This window comes from Hemicordylus capensis, chromosome 7 (genome assembly GCF_027244095.1).
Source record: "Hemicordylus capensis ecotype Gifberg chromosome 7, rHemCap1.1.pri, whole genome shotgun sequence".
Classification (NCBI taxonomy): Eukaryota; Metazoa; Chordata; class Lepidosauria; order Squamata; family Cordylidae; genus Hemicordylus; species Hemicordylus capensis.
In genome coordinates this window covers 23,698,922-23,719,081 of record NC_069663.1, presented here as the reverse complement: position 1 = coordinate 23,719,081, position 20,160 = coordinate 23,698,922, and the positions used below count along the sequence as shown (strand labels likewise).

Below are 20,160 nucleotides of genomic sequence, written 5' to 3'. Positions count from 1 at the left end.
ATGGACTCTTCGGAAGGCAGCATCTATATAATCATTTCAGCAATGAGCGACAGCAGCTAGAGAATTAAAGCTACCTCACAGGGTTGTGGTTAACAGGAAACACAAAGAAACACTGAAAAACACCTTTAAAAATTATTATTATTATTATTTTACAAAAACCACTATATAGGTCCTACTTAGATTAGTCTTGAAATGGGACAACTGCTGGTCAATCTGGGTTTCTAGTTTGATGGTGAGAGGGGGCAGTCTTTACACACTTATGTACACATGACCACTGTAGCCTAATCCTAAATATATTTCCTTGAATTGCTTCCAACAAGGCTTATTTCTTAGTAATGATGCTTAAGATTGCTAAACTTCAGGTCCAGAATTTTCTTTGAAATTAGGATTTGCAGCAAGAGAGTTTCCATGGTCTGTTTGAACTACCCCTAACTGTGATATAGAAATAAGTCCAGCAGCAGTTGCTGGGCAGTAGCATGAGCTGGGTGGAGGTAACAGAAGAGTCTTTAAATTTGGCGTTGGGCTGGAGAATTGAAATTACAGGCCACGGCCGTGAGGTGTGGACAAGTTTAAGAATGCCGTTCCAGCAGGCTTTCCTTGGACTCGAGGTTTTGTTCGGGAGAGTGCTCTCAGTGCTCGGGGCACAGGGAAGCAATCACCAAACAAGAGCGCCTCTGAGCACAGGCAGAGCGCATCTCCTCACACACGGCCTTAACAGGTTGGGGAATAGGATCTCCCAGGTCCAGGTCCGAAGGAGTGGCTCCCCGGCCACCCTGAGTATTGCTGCTTCATTCCTCTGGTCTTGGGCCAAGTTGAAGAGCAACAGGTTGTTACTTGAGGGACATCAGCAGAGCTTGGGGGGGATTCATTAAGGGCCCAGCCGCTTTCCCTCACTCCCACCCGGTGCTGTCTCTGAGGAACCTGTGGCAAGAATAGCAATAGGCCTGTGGGTCAGCACGAAGGGGCAAGAGCCGAGCCGCCCTGCCCAGTCCCTGTCTCCCTGTCCCCGCGGCTGGCTGAGGCGGGCGGTAATGAGAGGAGACGGCCGGTGTCGCGGGCGCTCCCCCGGGGCTGTGGTTATTGTATGTGACGCGCCGGCTCCATCGCGCTGCTCATATTTCTCCCCCGATCAATACTTTTGACTCCCTACAAGACAATAATCGCTTGTCCGCGGCCGCCAGTCGATCAAATACATTATTAGAGTGCGCTCCCGGGGGAGCAGGGAGCATGGCGGGCGGGGGAGGGGAGCAGCAGGAGGGGGGGAGTAGAGGGAATGTGGCAGGTGGGGAGGGGGCCCAATGGCAAAAGACAGGACAGGTTGGGGGGGGGAGAAGAGGAGGGAATCTAATGCTCACTCCTATCTCTTCCCTTTCCCATAAGGAAGAAGGGCAAGTTTGCGCACGGACGTTCACAGGTAAGCATCATGGTCCATGCTCTAGATCAGGGCTGCCACGACTTCAGCCCTCCCGATGGTTTTGGACCGCAGCTCCCATCATGTTCAGCCACAGTGGCCAACAGTTGGGATTATGGGAGTTGTGGTCCAACATCTGCAGGTGGGCCAGAATTGTGCAGTCCTGCCCTAGATAGTGGAGAGGAGGTCTATGACACAGGGATATGCCAAAGCTCCCCTGAGGAGCTCGGCCAGTCACGCTGGAGCTTTTCAGGCTTCCCTCAGAGTTTCTCAGACGTTTCGTCTGGGGAGAAGCCTCCGAATGAGCTTTGACTCGCACCTGACGGAATTTGGGGACAACTTCGGAATGCGCGGGCTGACCCTGCGAAACTTCACTAGCCTTCTGAAAACTTTTCCCTCAGAATCACTCGGATGTTTCACCTCAGGAGGGAGGCACACATTCACTTCACATTTCATTTCAGGCGAGATTTCGGTGGCAGCTCCATGCCCAGGTCCAAGGCTTTCTCAGCAGTTCAGTTCTACACTGTGGTCTTTGCCCCTCTCATTGGAACCCATCTTCACATTACCCAGATCCGAAGGTGTCAATTACAGGCCGCTACTGCAAGTCAGGGGCCCCACTTGTGTTAAGGCTGTCCTCACATTCATAGCATTAGAGGCAGATCTTGTGGCTCATCTCAAGCCAGGACTCAGACAATGGACATGTTTTTTACAGAGTATATGAGAAGGTCACCAAGACAGTGCCTCTGAGCATGTGCAAGAGCACATCTTGTGCCACTGAGCAGCCACACAACATGCCCTCACACCTGGGACTTGGGAACCAGAGCTAATGTGACTGGATGTAAAGGAGAACAGGGCTTCTGTGCTCTTGTGTTGCACAGAGAGGGAATTCTGGCAGGTGCAGATTTTCCTCCTCCCACATGACAAGCTGCACCTTGACAAAAAGTACGGAAGTTCAGCCCTTCACTGCAACTGGTCCCTTTCGTATTGGAAAGGCAGAGCTCAGGAAACACCTTCCAGGGAGTGGGGCATGTGTGAGAGAGACAAAAAGCTCCTGGACTTTTCATAGCTGTGCAGAAGACGGGATGTTGAGGGGTCACTCCAAAAGTCATCGTAGTCTCAGAGTACTTTTGGATTCAGAGATAGGCCTTCCAGGGAGGTTTGAATCCCAGCACCTTAAACATTTAATCACTGGCCGACTCTGTGCAGAGTCTGTACAGTGCAGACTCTGTACCTGGGAAGGGTCCTTTTAGGAAATTGGTTCTTTGCATATCATACTTAAATGTGGAGTTTGGCTCTGTGTGTGTGTGTGTGTGTGTGTGTGTGTGTGTGTGTGTGTGTGTGTGTGTGATTAGTGAATAGCAGCCATTGGGGAGGCCCAGTTAGGACTGGGACCTCGGCAATCGGGGAGGGGGGTTGCCTGTGTCATGGTCCAGATCTCGATCAGGGGCTCTGCAGCTGTTATTTGAAGAGAAGATCCCAATGACACCTGCTTGCCCACAAAAAAGATGGGAGGGCTTGTCTTGAAGACACTGGATTTGGATAAGGGGATCTAGGAGGTTATGGATCTTTAAGTTCTTCTATGGGGAGGGACCATACAGCTCACAGGCAGATCACATGCTTTGCATGTTTCCAGGCTGAATCTCCAGCTAAAAAGCATCCCAGGTAGCAACTGAGAACCTCGAGAACTGCTGCCTGTTGAAGACAGTGCTGGGCTACAACAGGGTTCCCACCTTAGGTCCTCAGATGTTGTTCGACTACAATTCCAATCACACCAGCTACAGTAGCCTTTGGCCACTGTAGCTGGGGATGATGGGAGCTGCAGTCCAGCAACATCTGGAACCCAAAGTTAGAAACCCTTGGACCAGAATGACCAATGAACGCTCTAAATCAGGGTAAGAGACCTTTATATGTATATCACATATATGTAAATTAGCAAAAGCCTTTTCGCATCCAAATCAGCTGATCATGGTAGAAGCTGAGGTGAAGCAGGAGTCCTAGTTCTCATTTTAGTTAGTTGCCTTACTAATTTAACATTTCTTCAGGCCTACTCAGCACCAGACGTTGACCTTTGTCATATACAAAGAAGGCTGTGTGGATGTTATGGCACGGACAAAAAATTGACTCCAGTCCATGGTAGGTTCTACTTGACAAGTGGCTTGGCAGCTTGGCAAACTCAGCTCAGTCTGTGCCCAAACCAGTCAGTGAAGCTGTGCAAGATCTTGCTGTGGACCTGTGAGCAATGTAGGTCAGGACATTCATCTTGGACCATACAGTAGATCAGGGATTCTCAGCGTTGGGTCTCCAGATGTTACTGGACTTCAACTCCCATAATCCCCAGGTCCAGTGGCCTTTGGCTGGGGATTATGGGAGTTGAAATCCAATAACATCTGGGGACCCAACGTTGAGAATCCCTGGAGTAGACCATCCTGGACTATCAGCTAGAGTGTTTATTTGGGCCTTGCCATTCTTGCCACGTTGCTATGACACAGTGCAAGCCCAGGAGGTACATAATCTCCCACAGGAATACGTAATATAGTAACTGCCTTGCTGGATCCCACCAAAGTCAACCTAGTCCTGCACTCTGGTACAATACCAGACAGTCTGATGCTTTTGGAGCCTCACAAGCAAGGCACGAAAACAATAACTGTAACCTGCTTTCTCCCCCTGCTGACATAATACCTCAGTGACAATGATGCCAAATGGGCACATTTTGAGCATCAAGCGTGGAACACTGTTTGCATGTACTGACACAACTGTAAAGCAGAAGTGAGCCCACAGCCATTCAAACAATGCCAAGGAGGAGTTATATGAATCTGTCCATGGTGGCAACAGGATACTAGGTGCTAAACAGTACACAAAAGCAATAGATTCATACAACTTCTCCTCTGCATAGTGGCTAAGTCCATCAGGCTTAGAGACAAAGGTGAAACGGGAGGAGTTGGTTTGATTAAAGAGATACAAGGATGAGAATAGGGGAGGATTAACCGCAAGAAGAATCTGCAGTGGGGAAAGGAGGCTGCAGCAGTCAATGAAAGATTTTGTGGATGTGGGAAATGGCAAGAGGATGTGGGAAATGGCAAGAGGATCAACGTGGATATTTAGAAAGGGAAGCATGACCATAGCAATGGGAGTGGAAGACAACGGAACCATAGCGATGTGAGAGGAAGACGTTGATCTCCATTTTATATAGGTCTGTTATCATCTAGGGATCCATACCTGAGTTGTTATAAGGAAGGATATGGGAGGAAACACACAAAGCCCAGGCTTCCGTTGGTCACAAGACTTGTCACTTCTGTAACAAGGCTTTGTAGGGGTACTGGATTTTCATGACAATGTTTGCAGGAGATCTGTGCCAATGTGTAGAAGACTGACCACAAAGGAACAGAACAGAATCCAATGGCATAGCTGTCCAAGTGCAGGTTGATGCATACGTGTGGGGCTGTGGCACCTCTAGGGGAGCATTAGCTTCCTGATGCCACACCTGTGCACACCAGTTAGTGTGGCCTTTTCCAAGTTATGTTCAATGTGGTGAAGGTAAAACCAACCCAAACTGATTTTTGCTGCATGACCACCAAGTCATGTCTTAGTTCCAATGTCTCTCTGAATCACAAACCCACAGATCCTTGCATTGGCCACTTTGGGAGGATGTACAGTCTGGAGCCACATTGAAGCAATCACAAATGGTCAATCTCACCTTGTAAAAACAAGCTGAAAAAATCATGGCTGTGTGAATTGGTTACAATGCTTGAAATACTATAGACTATGAAATACTATGGGTATTTCACTATTCTGCAACCACACAGAATGTGCAGAAATTGTGGACACAGAATTCTGTATTTGGAGAATCTTAACTTTCGATTCAGCACATCCAGGGCTTAATGAGAACTAAGGCTCAGGTCTTGCTTTAATACCGAGGTTCAGGAAAACAATAAAGAGAGTCATTCTGAGCATAAGCAAAGTGCCTTTCCTCATCATTAAATAAGCATAGTCTCCTCCACCTGGGCTCTCAGGAAGTATGATTTCCGCAGAGGGTTTTAAACTCTGGAACCCACAAGCCACCTGGCATCCACAGAGACCAATGCGGCAACTCCACATAGTCTGTACAAGCGTTTGGTGGGCATGATGGAGTCAGTGCAAATGGTAAGCTCCCAGGAGCAGAAAGTTGAGCAAACCCTCATGCACACTTTCTCCACATATCCCGCCCCCCCCCCCCCCGCACACACACACACTCAGGCAAGCACTAATGCTGCAGACTGCACAAGAGCTCCATGGCATATCCCTTTTCCAAGAAAGGCAAAGTATCCTTTCTTGTCCTGGTATGCTCATGGCTGGTGTCTGGATGCTTGTGCTTCACTTGCACAAAGAGCTGTACAGGTGTTATTACTCACAAGTAAATGCCCCAAGCTGCTGTACAGAGGAGCAGCCAGACGTGCTTAATGTTGAGCAGATCTGCTAGCAGGGAATGATCTGTGGATGTAGGAAGCTCCCATGAACAAGTGCTAGGAAGAATGGGAAATTCTGTTTAGACGGAGGTAAACAATTTACACTGTAAACTGAACATGTGCATGTAAGAAAGAGGAAGCACAGTCTTTTGTACTCACAGTTATACATGTTAGTATACTTGTAAACATGTGAAAAAGAATTGCAAGTCACAAGTGTGTGAGAAGAAGAATGCATTTGTGTAAAGGTGAGTGAGTGGGTACAAAAATAAGTGGGCATATAACAATGGTGAGCGTAGAAAGATGAGAATACGGGTGATGACAATGAACAAGGACAGAGAATGACTTCATGCACATGCCCACATGTGAAAGTCTAACCTCAGCCAATTCACACAACCACTTTCGAGCTCATTTGCAAGAGGAGACGCCAAATTGAATTGACTGCTGAATTGACTAATAAATTTCTGGGATTATTTCAACACACATCTCAATTCACTCAAACAACTGATATTGGGAACCTTTTTAAGGATGGAGTTGGGGAGATCTGGAGATGTGTTGGAATAATTATACAAGCTTTTAATCTTGTTGAGAAGTCAGCCTGGCTTAGTCAAATCACAAAGAAGCCCAAAATGGGTGTATTGGTCCATGTTATGAACCAGTGATTATGAGACAGCAGCTGTAGAGCATATACTTTTCTCCTCTGCAATTCCATGCTTGGGGGTATTTAAATTTTCCTTCCACCCTTATCACCAAATTTGCCTCCATCTCTAGAGTCTCAGAACCCCTTTCCTTGGACTCCCCAAAACTTCTGCACTTTGTCCTCCATCATCCCAATCCAGAATACACAACATGAGCAAGTACCTACATCACAACCCTGGTCCAACACCATAGGCATTAAGTCAAACTATGAGAAGTTCTCACCCGGTATATGATTTGTACAGAACACCACCCCAAAATATAAAGCAGGGACAGCAGGCACATAGACCCGGTATTTTTGTTAATCTCAACTTCAGATTGACTAATTAGGAATTATTCCAAGAACCCGATTTCATGCTCACAATTCCAACGCTGATGAGAATCTACCAATAAGTGCGCCCTGAAAAGGTAGAAAGCAAATCCTCATCTTTTCCACTGCTCTTTAGCAACCCTGATTGCAAGCAGAGGAGGATGGTTAATATGTGTTAAGGGGTAACTAATCCACGTTAAGGGATCTGGAGTATGCCCCCTGCGATAAGAGGAATTTGAGAAAGACGAGGTGTATGAGATGTGGGGGGGAACCTTCCCATGAACAATGGTCCTCCTCCACGAACTGCAGAGGGATGAAAGGACAGGGGGCACAGAGAGAGAGAGAGAGGAAGGACATTGGAATTTGCAGTGAGATATTATTTTGGAGGGATAAAACTGAGGCAGGGATGATAAATAGGATTAATATGATGGGGCGTGGGGAACCAGCCCCCAGCGGCTGCATCCTTCCCATCCCCCAGCGGCTGCGCTTTGTGGGGGGGGGGGGGGCGGCATCCGTCAGCCCAAGCGCCTGACAATGAAAATGGTTTCGAGCCACGGCTGCCCGATCGATACTGTGCAGGGGGAGAGAAGGGGGGCTGCTAGCTACGGCAGGGCCAGGCCTCTCGCTCACTCGCTGGCTCTCTCACCCCCCCCACCTTTTCCACCCGACCATTTCTCCCTTCTCCTCGCTTCAGACGCATTTCATTTTCTTTCCTATTCCATTCCCTGGTTTCTGCGTTGCAGCAGACTTTTCTGGGGGGGGCCTCAGTGGAAGGGGGGCAGGTGACATCCCCACCCTGTCTAGTCTCTCTCTCTCTCTCTGTCACGATTTCGCAGTTCTCAGCATGCCTTGCCAAAGCTATAATAGTAATAATATTTTTTTTAAAAAAAGCAATAACAGCAGCAAAACCTGGGGGAGCAGCTGGACTCCTTCCTTTCTTCTTCCCCACACCCCCATTATATTAAAACTTGGAGTTGAGAACCAAAAGATAACCCCAAACCCTCCTCGCTAGCCTCTAGGAGCCTTTGACAAAGACACCTATACCTCTCTGCCACTCAAAACTGTACAGGTGGGAGGAAGGCGCCTTCCGCCCTGCCAAGGTCACGGGAATACAAAGGCTGAGATGGAAATAGCCCCAGAAGTCCAAAGTCCTATCTCTCCTGCACCACACATGGCCCCACAAACACATGGGTTGGGTTAGTACACTAAGTCCCCATTACACACAAACACACACTGGCTTCCTCAAGGCAGGGTTGGCCCCCCAAAAGTCAAGGACTGGCCCATTCACTGAAAGAATGAATGCTGAAGCCAGCCCTTTAGAGGGTACCACCCAAGAACCAACAGTGGGACACGCTCCGTAACATCAGTGCCGACAGCATGCCAAGCCATTTTGCCCGCTTGAGGAGAGGAAGGTGGCCGGGCAGTCATACCATGAGGCAGAGCAAGGCAGTTGCCTCAGGGCGACCGTTTTGGGGCGGTAGTCCAGAGCAGCGGATTGTTGGTCCTTTCATTTGTGGTTGTGTTCTTTCTTTATACCCTGGGGAAAGGGAGGGGCGGTATTTGGACTTCTTACCGCCCCTACCAAAATATCAGTCTGGCCCTGATAGACAACCACATTATAAGGTTGCTTAACCACCTCTGGGAAGCTGCAAGGGAGGGAGCAAACTGGGAATGTGGGCTTTGGGGAGAGAGGGATGTAGAGAGAAAAACTTAGACCCTTGTCTAGGGTAGTCCCTGCTTGCCACACTCCTCTCCACAAGCCTGCTTTGCTAAACCATCTATTACTGCTCCTTCTTTCTTGACCCTTTCTCTGGTCCCCCACTTACTTTATACGGGGGGCCCCTTTCTCTCCTCAGACCCCTGGCCATCATGTAACCTGCTCTCCTACCACAGGCCCCCTCCTCAGTTTGTCTCTTCCTTCTCCAAATTCCTCCTCACGCCTCACTTTTTCAGCACAGCTTCTCCTCACCTTCCGCAGCCTGTTTTCCGCCGGCCTCTCCCCAGCCCCGATCCTCACAAAGTATTAGCCAGTCCTCAGATTCTCCTTCTGCCTTGTCTGACTAGTGTATCATTAATAGTCTAATTTGTCTCTTATCTTTCCTCCAGGGAGATGAGGGCGCTCGACATAAAATTCTAATCCTCACAACGGCCCAGCGAGGTAGGTCGGGATCAGATATAGCAGAGTAAGTAAAGTGTGCTGTCGAGTCAGTGTCAACTCCTGGTGACCACAGAGCCATGTGGTTGTCTTTGGTAGAATACAGGAAGGGTTTACCATTGCCTCCTCCCGCATAGTATGAGATGATACCTTTCAGCATCTTCCTAGATCACTACTGCCCAATACAGGTGTTTCCCATAGTCTGGGAAACACAACAGTGGGGATTCGAACCGGCAACCTCTGGCTTGCTAGTCAAGTCATTGCCCCGCTGCACCATTAGGTGGCTTATATATAGTGAAGTACCAAGGCCATTTCAAGGTTGACCAGGAATTTGAGCCTGGGTTTCCCTCATCCAAAGTCCATAGTGCTCACCACCCCAAACTGGTTCGCTCTGTGGGAGACTGACAGCTGTGTTCTATACACCCCTAATACAGGGATTCTCAAATGTGTGTCTCCAGATGGTGGTGGACTACATCTCCCATCATCCTCAGCCTTTCCACTGTGGCTGGGGATAATGAGAGTTGTAGTCCAACATCTGGAGACCTACATTTGAGAACCCCTGCCCTAACAGACCTCTTCTCAAAAAGAGGTTTGTAATCCGGGGCAGTGCGACTCACAACAATACAGTGCACATTCCAAAATGGAGGTGGAAGAAGGCTTCCTTCCTCCGGACTTTCCTGGGATCCAATGGATTGGCATCTGTGTTGTGTCCAATAGCCTGCCAAGGAGGACTAACAGCAAAAAGTAGCTCTGAATTCTGTTCTCTCTAAAATTGCTCTCAGATTCTGCTCCCCACTTGCAAAACAGGAACAGCAGCAACTTACCTCCCAGGGTTGTTGTGACTACCCAGTAGTTAGCGAGTGCGTATCCTTCTTCCACCTTCTCAGCCACTTTGGGCAGGGAGCAGTGGAGCAAAACGCAGCCATAAATGGGGTAAAATGCAGCCATAAATGTAAGCCGTAAAGATGGAGGCTTCAGAATCAGAGAAAAGAAGAGGGTCCCCACAGCCGCCATTCCCAGGGGGCTGATTCCCCTCAGCCTGCCAGACCTGGGGGCCAAGGATAAAACTCCAAATAGCATCCAAAGGTCTCCAGCGCACACAAGCCTCACTGTGCTCTTTGCAGCTCCCATTTATTTTCACTGGACTTGTGTAGGAGAACTTTTCAGAGGATTGTGGCCCCTTGGGTCAGATGCGCCTGCCTCCCACCACACGCGCGCGCGCACACACACACACACACCCCACCTCTACAGCACTCCAAACTGTCCACTTGAAGCACCCACTTCACCTTGCTCTGTTGCAAGACGACCCCTGCTACCCTCCTCACACTCTCCCCCAGCCCCACTTTTACCCTTCGACAACCACAAGTGTTTAAACTCACCTGTGCCCCATTGCAAGGACACTAAGGTCTGGGTGGGGTGGGGGTGGGGAACCAAAACAGCTACTGCTCATAAGGTGCCACATCAGTTCACCCACATGTGCTTCTGCTGTGCAATAGAGTTTGCACGAATCTCCCTAAGTACATGTCATAGTGAGTTTCTGTGCAAAGGCCAGGTGCCGAAAGTGATTCAGCAAGTCGCTGGCCCTCACAAGCTTCCTGTGCCTGGGCCTCTTGCTCCCCCCAACACACAATTTGCCCGATTGCCAGACCTGTCCGTCAGGCCCGCGTCGGCTGCTAGGAGCCATGCTGCGAGGTGGGGACGCTGCATCCTCAGGGGGTCGGGAGTAGGGTCGGGGGGGTCATGTCATCGCCCCCTCCTACAACAAAGGGGGTAGCCCCAGCTCCCCTATCTAAGCAGAACAGGGAGATTCCTGGTGTCTCTGTTTTGTGGGGCGGGGGGAGGACACTACACCTCTGCTCTAACCACTAGGGCACCAACCTTCTCCTTAGGAAACCATCTAGCCTGGCCTATTTCAAGCAGAATGTCTGGGCACCATGACTTCCTGAGATCAAGGTAACTCAGGTCTTATATGAGTATTAAGAGCCATTGCCATAGGAAAGGAGGAGGAATACGATCTACATCCCATCCTACCTATCCCTCTGAACCAAGACAGGTTCCTCTGATCTGGGGCTGCAATCAAAGACCACCTCCCTAAAGTTGCTACAGCCCATTCCCCGGAATCCCCAAGCCGGACAGTTCCTTCTGCATACCAGGTCCACAGCTTAGGAAAACGGATAAAATGTTAGGTCTCTAAGTGCCAAAGTGTGGAGAGAGGAAGAGAGGGGGCTCAGAGTCTGAGCTTGCAGGGAAGGGGGTTGTTAGGTTATTATCCACCCCCCTCTTTGTCAGCCTTTTTTCTTGAAGCAGACAAGGAAGCTGCACCCCGTCACTCCTGCTGGCGGCTAGGCCCTGTCCTTGTAGGGCAGGCTCTGAGCTGCCAGTAATTAAAACCCTGTTAAACTTCATTAAGCAGCTCCACTTCCGACCTCATTAAATGATGATGAGGAGAGAGAGAGTGAGAGAGAGAGCGCGCGAGAGTGCATAAGACGTGATCGCTCACCGAACCTCCGCTCCATCATTCACTTTCATTCACTTCTCTGCATCTTTCTTTCTTTCTTTCTTTCTTTCTTTCTTTCTTTCTTTCTTTCTTTCTTTCTTTCTTTCTTTCTTCTCTTAATGCACAAGCTGGTAACCCACATGTTCTAACCTCAATTACATAATGGGAATAGGATTAAGGGAGGTGGTGGACAAAGCTTTCCACAAGAACTCAGTATCATTTTAAATCATATACTCTAGACAAGAATATTCAGGCCAGGACATCCTCCCCACAGGAGACTTACAAAGTCCCGTGCACTGACCCTCCCATCCCCAACATGCCAGCCTGGAAGGTCCCATCTCCAGCATTCTACTCATGGGGCCTCCCAGAGACCCAGATTCCAAAGTTCTAAAATCCCAGATGTTGTTGGACTATAACTCCCATCATCCCCAGCCACAATGGCAGCTTCTCAGGACCACAATGGGGGAAAGGTTAACCCACATTTCCCCTGCTGCATCCCAATCTGGATTGAGGAGCAGCTATTTACAAACAAATACAGAAAAACAATGTATTTAGAGAAACTTTCGCTTGGCTCCAAGTTACAGGCTTAGATGTGTCTATTACTTCCCTATTTTCGTCACCACTTGTACGGTGAACATTTGGGACAGCCAGGTGAACCCCCATCTTTCTAAAGCCTTAAACTAGAGATCACACATCACTTGGATGTCAGCAAAATGAAACTGATTTATTTCAGAGTGAAAAAGTCTAAAATTGAGGTATTCGTTACATTTAGTACCACGGGGGCAACCCTTCCATGAGGCGAAGTGAGGCAATCACCTCAGGCAGTAGAATATTGGGGTGGAAGTGAGGTGACAAGATAACCTCCTGTCAACTTTTTTAAAAGGGGGGAAGGGGGAGGAGGGTGTACACAAGAGAGGGATGGCATTTGGCACCCTGCCTCAGTTGTACATAAAACTTGAGCCACCACCTGGAGCTTTTCCAGGCAACAGGCTTTATCGTGGGTTTACTGCTTTACTGCAAGTTCGAAGCTGCCCAAAAAACCCGACGCAAAAAGGGGATTTTTGTACCCTGGATATAAATCGAGCTACACTCTTAACGCACAATGAGAAACCCGAATTGCATGTGAAGTGCTCCCCAATAGCTCACATGGACTTTGGGATAAATTTGGCTAATAAGTGAATGCATACCTCCACTGCGGAGGAGATGCGAACTAAAAGCCAGGTGTTCAAAACTTACAAATTCCATGCTTCCGCCATTTTTGCCATGGAAGGGGCTTGTCCCAGAAGAGTGCCACTCCCCCTGATATGAACCCACTCTTTATTTTGTGCAGCAATGCAGCAACCTCAGCCCACACCTAAAAGGCTAATCCTTAAGCATCAACAGTGCTCATACTTCAAGCAAAACAGAACTATTGCCATAGGCAGGAAGAGAGGCAAGGGAGTTATGCAAACGACTGAGACCCTTTATTTCAGTGATCCAGCCACAAGATCTTCCAAACTCTCAGACAGGCTACATTACAGAACCTTCTAGCAGCACACTACCTCCCCGCATCTGACCGCCACCGCATTTGCTTCCCAGTCTCCTGCATTCACCACACAAACAATGCACACAGGCTGCCGTCTTCCATTTGAGGTGTCCCTAAAATAATCTGAAAAGGTTCTGCTCTGGGTAACCCAGGGGTTAGGCAGTGGGTGACAAGGGTCAGAGTTTTCACTATGGTGGCACCCCAATTGTAGACTGCCCTCTCCAGAAACATCCCTTTAATGCCCTCTTTTCGCCTTTAGATAGGAATTAAATAACAGTTCTGTTTGACTTTTGATGAACCATGTTGCTATTGTTGGCTGATAATCAGCTTGTTTTCATTGTGGCTTTATGAAGTTGGTTTTTACAGTTTTACTAAGTCACCTGAGGACATGCATGGTGCCAGCCAAACGGCTACCTGTGTCCAGCCCCACCCAGCAGCCCCTCTAGTGATGCCCCTTGCACGTGATGTCATGCACACAGGGGCGTGGCTCGGGCTCCGGAGAGCCCCAAGCAAGCTTTCCCCCATCCATTTCAGGCAGCGTTTGCTGCCTGACAGCCATTTCCCCCATTTCTCTCCCTCCAGAGAGGGAGAGAAAGAGAAATAAATGCTGTCAGGCAGCAAGCACTGCCTGAAATGGACGGGGGAGAGCTCACTCGGGCTCTCTGGAGACTGAGCCACGCCCCCCTGCAGGCTCCAGCGGGCTTCCCCATTGGCGGCCCAGGTTCTTTGAACCCGTTTGCACAATGGTGGCTCCACCCCTGCCTGAGGGTTTGATAACGATGGAAAAGTAGAATATAAATGGTTTAAGTAAATAAACAGAAATGTGCTATTTCAACCTCATTGGTGAGTACAAAGTCTTGATTTTTCTCCCATACATATGACCATTCCTCCACCAGAACCTGTGAGAAGTACTTTTTTTTAATCCTTCTTCACTAAAATCTGCTGCTTCCCTTCATCATGCCCCAGACTCACTTCACACTCCTATTCTTCATATATCTTTATATATCTTCATATATCTTCATCTTTTCATATATCACTGAGTACAAGGGAAGGCGCAGAACAGGGATTAGGGCACTTTAAAATGGGGTTAGGCTGTGACACAAGAAACCTCTCCAGGGTTTCAGGCAGGAGTCTTTCCCACCTGGAGATGCCACGGATTGAACCTGGAGCCTTCTGCATGCAAAGCAGACGTACTACCACTGAGCTACAGCCCCATCCCCTGTGATACTTCAGCCTTACCACATCTGTCAATTCTCCCCTACAGCCCCCACCGAGGCTAAGTTATCATCTTGGAGCTCATCTCCACATGCAGATTCTCCCTTTTCCTGCATTTGTTGCAAGGTTGGGAACCCCCTATTTGCTTTGTAACATAGAGGTGTGCCCCAAGGTTGCAATCCTATGGATGCTTACTTGAGAGTAAGTTTCACTGTACTTAGCGGGGCTTTACTCTGAGTCAACATGCACAGGATTGGGCTGAAAGTCACTGTGAAGATGGAGGTTCCAGAACATTACAAGCTGCTCCTTCTCGCCTACCTGCAGAGTGGCCCATTAGATTAAGTGCACCATTTACACTACCACATGCCTTAGAATAGACATGACAAGCTGATTCTCCAAACTGCCAGTGTGGAGAGACGCTGGACAGCTTGGTACTTGGGCCAATTAGAATCACTCCTAATTGATAGGGGACCCGAAATGAGCCAAGTGCTTAGCTAGCTTCATCTCGGACATGCTCACAACACTGCTTGAGAGGTGGGGTGCTAGGACTAGTACTTGAGAGGTGGGTTGCTCCCATTTCACAGACGGGCAGCTGAGGGCAGCTTCGCATTTATTTGTTTGTTTGTTTGTTTGTTTACATGTATATCCCACTCTTCCTCCAAGGAGCCCAGAGCGGTGCACTACATACTTAAGTTGCTCCTCACAACAACCCTGTGAAGTAGGTTAGGCTGAGAGAGAAGTGACTGGCCCAGAGTCACCCAGCAAGTCTCATGGCTGAATGGGGATTTGAACTCGGGTCTCCCCGGTCCTAGTCCAGCACTCTAACCACTACACCATGCTGGCTCCATGTAATGTGGGAATAGCAACAGAAGATGTGCAAAGTAAGAACTTGCACATTTCCTCCAGTCTAAGTTCCTTGGAGGAATTGCAGAGAGTAGGTTAGTCCTCCTTTCTTCAGTGTAGATAAATAGCTGCTATTCACTCCTATGGGGAAAACTGAGAGCACTATTTAGACATTACACTGGAACACTCGTACAATGAGTGTACATAGCTACAGTTATTTACATGTTATGTTGCACACAAATACAGCAGTACAAACATATCTGGACCATGCACTGAGGGGGCCTGTATCCAGGCTCACTTTTAGAATGAACACACGTACAGTCATTCATACAAAAGCATGTACCAGTGTACAAACATCTGAATGCAGGTACGACATGTCTGAATAGGCTGACGGTGGAGCATTTCAGTTGAAGCCCTCCCTACACACATAAAACATTTTTCTAAACACAATGGAACATTGTCCCTTACTTGGGATCTAAACAATAACATTTTGAAAATCCTAATCTATGTGCCTCAGCAACCTAATTCTACTAAGCAGTCAATCCTCACCCCCACAGTCACTCTCAGTAGTGATGCACAAATCCCACAAGAGAAATTCTGTTTCCAGTTCCCTCCTCTGAGCCCAACAGATTTTTGCAGGAAATCCACCTGCCTCTTCGCATTTTGGCTGGGTCCATTAGCACAGTGACTGCCCTCTTCAAGCCAAACTTGCGTGTTTTTGCACATGTTTGCACTCGCAAGCACAATGCATCATGAGCTTTGTAGTCTTAAGTCTGCTTCAACACTTTGCTGTTCTTGTACAAGGCATTTCACACTCACCCTGACATAACAGGATTAGCTGAGACTACAGATGGTAGTTTGCTACAAAAAGGCTGAAAATATACAATAAATGTTGTGAGAATGCATATCTCAGAAGAATAACAAAAGGCTCACTGGCAACAACAAAAACTTACTGGCAGAGGATGATACGGTGGCAGATTAGCTGAAAGCATAGTAAAGTTTGTTACGGCAGCCAGAATTTTCTGATCAGGATTTGGGGAAGTCAGAACCACCATTTTGACCAAAATTCTATTATTTAAAAACATTTGCTAGAAAGTTTAGTTTTTAGCAAAGATCCTGTGCCCACTATTGTAGTGATGTTAGGGGATGAAGGCTGCAATTCAGAACACGCTTACTAGGGAGCAAGTCCCACTGAACACAATGGGACTTACTTCCAAGTATACTTGCACAGGGTTGTACTATGAACTATAATCTCTTACATGTCTACTATCCTAAAGCACAGGTAGGAAGAATTCAGGCTTGTGAGACATACTTCATTTTTTTACTGGAAGCCCAAGATCCACCAATCAGAGACAGGTGCAAAATAATTGCGGGGGGGGGTCAGGTGCAAAATGGTACGCCGGGGCTACTACACCTCATGTGACATATGGGGCTGTTGCGCAATAATGGAGCATTTCTTTTGCATGCAGAAGGTTATCCTTCCAATTTACTGCAAATCATCTAGTGATCTACCAGTAGATTTCAATCTAGCTTCTGCCCACCTGTGTCCTAGAGCATGTTTAAGTGCAAAGTGGGGGGGGGGCAGGTTGCGAGTTGGAAAAGAATCCCAGCTGCCTGTTTCCTCAGGTGCTTAGAAACTTGGTGCCGGGACCTAGGAATTTGAAATAATGTTTTTTCTTTTCTTTTCATAACTATGCAAAATGCTCCAGAGCAAAATTAGCTACCACTTTGCAGACACCACTTTGCAGACCAACGTAAATCATCACTTGCATTTCTAACAATGTGAATGCACCTTAAACAAACAGCATGCCCGATGAACTCCACAGAACCCTGTCTAGGTCACCCCACAGCTACTCAGCACCTCTGCAACAATCGGCAGGGGCTAATGGTTCCATCACAGCACCTTGTACCTTCAAGATGGCATTCGTGCAGCACCTGGCATCTGCAAGTGGGCAGGAGTATACTCAGCCAGAAGTAACTTATACACAGTCATTCTACAACCGATTCCATGCACAGGGAGACAATCCACTGTCTCACACTTAGCCTGCAAGAATCTATAGGCAGCCATATACACAGGAGAGCTGGCGTCCCCTTTGCTAAGCAGGGTCCACCCTGGTTGCACATGAATAGGAGACTACATGTGTGAGCACTGTAAGATAGTAACATAGGAAGCTGCCATGTACTGAGTCAGACCATTGGTCCATCTAGCTCAGTATTGTCTACACAGACTGGCAGCGGCTTCTCCAAGTTTGCAGGCAGGAATCTCTCTCAACCTTATCTTGGAGATGCTGCCAGGGAAGGAACTTGGAACCTTCTGCTCTTCCCAGAACGGCTCCATCCCCTGAGGAGAATATCTTACAGTGCTCACACATCAAGTCTCCCATTCATATGCAACCAGGGCAGACCCTGCTTAGCTAAGGGGACAAGTCATGCTTGTTACCACAAGACCATCTCTCCTCTCTATAGTCCCCTTAGGGAATGGGGCCACTCTGGGAAGAGCACCTGCATGCTTGCATGGAGTTCCCTCCCTGGCATCTCCAATATAGGGCTCAGAGAGACTCCTGCCTGTAACCTTGTAGAAGCCACTGCCAGCCTGTGTAGGCAATACTGAGCTTGATGGATCAATGGTCTGACTTAGTATATGGCAGCTTCCTATGTTCCTAACCTATAGCACAAACTGTTGTCATGTAACCACACATTTCTTAGCAAACTTTTATTTCCATTGAAACACAGCCTCGAGATACAACAAAGTTCATTCACACAACCCTGCCTGGACTCTTTCTTATACCTAAAAAAAAATCTACATAATATATGTGTGGAGAACCAGTTTGGGAATCAGCCACAATGAGCACATACCACAACAACGGCATGTGATACAGCATTAAAATCCATGCACCCCATCATGTACCTGCTGGCAGCTGGTGCTCATGGAGCATAATTCACACAACTTGTAGTTGTACAGGCTGGCCCCAAGAAGATTATGACTGCAGATTTGTGAGCATGAGCCAGGAGTGTGTTTGCACTCTCAATGCTAAGAATGCAGATATGCACATAAGCCAGTCCCCAAAGCCCTGTCACATTCAGGTGTGACCAAGAACCGGAACCAGAGTACTGTTATGCAAATTAGAAGGGTGGAGCTATGTAGAGTAGCTCAGTGGTACGGCATCTGCTTTGCATACAGAAGGAGCCAGGTTCAATCCCTAGCACCACCAAGCAGGGCTGGGAAAGGCTTCTGCTTGGATCTCTGGAGAGCCACTGCCCAGTCAGTGTAGACAGTTCTGAACCAGATGGACCAGTGGTCTGACTTGTGATAAGGCAGCTTCCTATGTTCATTTTAAATGGCTCTCTCCCACTATGGGGCAGAATAAATGGGTTGCCATGGGGGAAACTGAAGAGAATTGTGCAACTCTTTCTTCCAACATCCTTGCAAGACAGGACAATGTCATTAGCTACTCCTGGCTGAGAGATAGCGGCTTGCATGAATCCACCCAGTGCCTATGAACATCAGTTGTGAGCGAGCATCGATGGCTGACCCAGTGGTTGCTCCACACGCTCATTCATATGCTCTCCTCCCTGCCACTCTCCCCATTAGTACACCAGCCAGGCTAGTGACAGCTCTCATGGCCACTGTTCACATTAGTACAGCAGCCATTTTACCTTCGCTACTAGAATTAACTTGCCCTGCGGCCAGCCTGGTAGAATCGAAGAGAGCAAGAGAGTAGAAGAGACGGAGGGACTGCGGGGGAACAGAGACACCCAAGATCTAGTAAAGGAGACCAAGCAGCCCACCAAGCAGAAAACTGGAGGGAGCCTTCCGGTGGAAAACACAAGGTGCGTGAGGAGATTGGAAATGGTCCCTTGAGCTGGGAAAGGTACTCAGTCAGGAAAGCACACGCAGGAAAAGACGTGGGTGCAGGCAGGCACCCGATACTGGTGTGATTCCTGGGTGAACCATCACCCTGATGCAACTTATACACAAGTGGCCACTCTGACATGGTTCCCACACACATTGTCTCTTGTACAACATTTCGAGAATCAAGCACACTCTAGGTGTGGGTCTTTTCTATGGTGCCGAGTGTGTTCCAAAATAGGGGCAGCCCTTGAAATGAAGGGCCTCTAGCAACCTTTCTTTCTAAGGGCACAGGAAAAGGTGGTGGAATTTATCGGGGTGGGGGGTGGGGAGTGAGGAAGGACATTAAAAGAGACAAACAAGATTGGAGGGAAAGAATCCAATAGAGAGGAAAGTCACAAAACTGGCTGAAGTCTAGAGGCTGTGCGAGGTTTTCAAAAACAGAGGAAATGGGTGATACAAAAGGAACAAGGGAAGGATCGCGGCTTGTGGAGAGAGGACGGAAGCTCGCAATAAGCGAGTAGATGCAATGGGACCCACGGAGTAGAAAGGGGTTAGGAACGAGCAAGATAGCAGCATAGGCCAGGAGGGCTGGCTATTACAATGGGTTTGTGGGAAGTGAGTGTGGTGCATGGAGAGGGGGAACAGGTGCATTCTCTCTGGCACTGGGCTGCACCCTGCTTTTTCCCCTTCTTTTTCTTTTTGCAACTTCAAGGCAAGGTGTATGCGTGCGTGTGTGCCGATTGCAAGGTATATCCACCTCACACAGGGACTTTCTCTGATACGGATGGAGGAAAGTGGCCAGACAGCAAGTGTAAGAGAGGAAAGAGAATCCAGGCAGAGGCTAAGGGTCGGCTGGGAGCTGCCTTTGCAAGAGAAGATTTTACACCCTGCCCTCATTCTCCCCCACCACCACCCCACCGCCTTCCTAGGCACACTCATGAGCCTTAGTGCTGACCCCCCCACACACCATCACCAATGGCCAGTCCCTTGGGAGGCCTGTCCTTCTCCTCCTCCCCCCCAATCCTGCTGACCCTGGCGCGTGGCTGTGCCCGGAGGCTCGGCTGGAACAAAGGGCCCAGAGCTCGGCCAATCAGGGTGTGCAGCTCTCCTGCCGCTGACCTTTTTATGATTATTATTTAAGGGAAAAAGCAGAGGCGAGGAGAGGAGAGGGGAGGGGAGGAGGCAGCAAAGGGGGAGGGGGGAGAAGGACGGAGCT

General features: G+C 48.5%; 1 protein-coding gene and 1 long non-coding RNA gene across 12 annotated transcripts in view; one reads left to right on the top strand and one right to left on the bottom strand.

The window, feature by feature from the left end:
- The window catches only part of POU2F2 (POU class 2 homeobox 2), a 110,279-nt gene that overhangs the window by 45,416 nt on the left and 44,703 nt on the right, over window positions 1-20,160 (bottom strand). The window contains exon 1 of one of the 11 annotated variants that reach the window (XM_053267855.1): window positions 9,836-9,844. The exons of the other annotated variants lie outside the window; for them this stretch is intronic. The gene's annotated coding sequence lies outside the window, so the exon portion shown is untranslated. Of the gene's footprint in view, window positions 1-9,835; window positions 9,845-20,160 lie in introns of those variants that run through there. 11 annotated transcript variants of the gene reach the window in all.
- Window positions 1,333-18,878, top strand: LOC128332976 (uncharacterized). The gene is made up of 3 exons (XR_008310817.1): window positions 1,333-1,414; window positions 8,963-9,014; window positions 18,761-18,878. It is a non-coding gene; the product is annotated as an uncharacterized LOC128332976 (long non-coding RNA).